This window comes from Callospermophilus lateralis, chromosome 14 (assembly GCF_048772815.1).
Source record: "Callospermophilus lateralis isolate mCalLat2 chromosome 14, mCalLat2.hap1, whole genome shotgun sequence".
Taxonomy (NCBI): domain Eukaryota; kingdom Metazoa; phylum Chordata; class Mammalia; order Rodentia; family Sciuridae; genus Callospermophilus; species Callospermophilus lateralis.
Window position 1 is genome coordinate 80732885 of NC_135318.1, and position 1926 is coordinate 80734810.

The 1926-nt window shown below is 49.3% G+C and overlaps 1 pseudogene; it reads right to left on the minus strand.

Moving 5' to 3' along the window:
* Positions 1-804: 804 nt before the first annotated feature.
* On the minus strand, positions 805-1428 carry LOC143379896 (refilin-B pseudogene; annotated as a pseudogene).
* Between the last annotated feature and the right edge of the window lie 498 nt (positions 1429-1926).

Genomic DNA, 1926 nt, shown 5'->3' on the forward strand with positions numbered 1-1926 from the left:
CTCCAAAAGATCTATTGGGAGAGTAACACAAGACATTAACCAGATGTCAAGTGTGCAAGGACATTGCCAGAACCCGTGACTGTAACCAACCTGCAGGGAGCAGACGAAAGCCACTGTCCCCAAACTGGGCTATCCAGCCACCTGACTTTCTGAAATGAGAGAATGCGGTAAAGTGGATTTTTTTTTTTACAGGTATCTCTTATTTTGGTTTGGAATTTTTCCATATCATAAAAAGTATCTAGAGGATTCCAAAAGTTTTGGTTAACAGGAAACACAAATGGAGGTGGAAATGAAGAATGAAATGGAACCCAGTACTCTATAGATTGAAAACCTAGGGGCATCATAATCAACTGAAGCAGCACCACTTTTGTGGGAGGGAAGACACCTGCTGCTGAAAAGTTTTAGAACTCACTTTTTCTGTCCCAGAAACTTTTCCAAGTTGTTTTTTCAGGCACCCTAATGATGGAGGAAGAGCTGTCCCCCTCGCCCCGTGGTTCAGACCGTTGCTATTGTTCTTTTGCTTTGGTAATCTTTTTATTTTCTCATCATGTCAAGACTTTCGGGAAACTCTGGAAATGTACTCCTTTTAATGATAATTTGAAAATTAAAAAACAAAACCAAGTATCTCAATAATCACAAGATGCAGTAATTCTTTCTTCTTCCTCAGGCTGGTCTTAGAGGTGTCTCCAAGTCAGACTCTGGGGCTGGAATGAAGCCAAGGGCAACATGGCCCAACTTGCCCAGGGAGGTCTGAGGACCAGCGCAGGGAAAGAGCTGGCTCAACCCCAAGCTATCACGTTCCAGTCAGCATTCATCCAAGAGGCAGTCACTGCCCCGGGAACTCTGGCCTCAGCGCCACACTGGACAGGAAACTCCTCAGCTTCTTGTGGATGTTGTAATCCAGGGTGGTGATGTGGATGGTCTTGGGGTCCTTGGGGTAGAGGATGGTGGTGCTGAAGAAGGGTGTGGGCATGTGGCAGGGCTCAACATGCACTTTAGCCTTGTAGTTGTGCCATGTGCAATGGGGGTGCAGGTGACTATCTGGCTACAAGAGGCCATTGCCAGGCCCAGTGGCAGCTGCACGTCATCAATGAAGTGTTGCTAGGTTATACTTGATGGAGGTAGTGTCCCTTACTTCCATTGGTAAGGAGTCAAATTCCACTTCTTCACCAAGGAACAGTGGGCACAGCCTTGGTGAGCAGCTGACAGCAGGGTGTTGGGAAAGGTGTTGGGTTTAGGGCCACTGGGGTCATCGCTGCATACAGCTCCAGCATTCCAGAGGCCACTCAGTCCCACTCCTGCTGCCACCTCCAGCCTCTATCAGCCCCCAGCCACTGGGGCTGGGGTTGGGGGCAGCTCCAAGACTGGGCTGTCTAGGATGCCATCACCCTTCTACTTTGTGTCCTTCAGGCTCAGCCTGCCCACCATAACTGTGTGTATGGTGGGCCCGGGAGCACCCAGTGCAGGGGTCACTGATGAGAGAGGGCCGAGGGGAGCTTAGGCAGTCAGGGGCTGCTGCCCGCAGGGCTGTCTTCCCTACATGGCTGTCTGCATGCTGTCCAGGTCTTTACTTTTATCTCTTCTTCCACTCAATTTAGTCCACTATCATCCATGCTTAATATTTCATTCTACTCTGTTGTTAGGGTTTGGATGTGGTGTCCCCAAGAGCCATGTGTAAGGCCGTGCAGGAACGTTCAGAGGTGAAATGGTTAGATTATGAGAGGTACGACCTGATCAGAGATTTAATCCAGTGGTGCAGATTCACTTGGCAGGAACTACAGGCAGGTGGGCTGGGACTGAAAGAAGGAGCTGGCTGGGGGAGGCCTTTGGGGTTTATATTTTTTCCTGGGTAAGAAGAACACACACACTCTCTCTCTCTCTCTCCTTCTTGGTGGCCATGTCCTGAGCTGTTTTCCTCTTGATGTC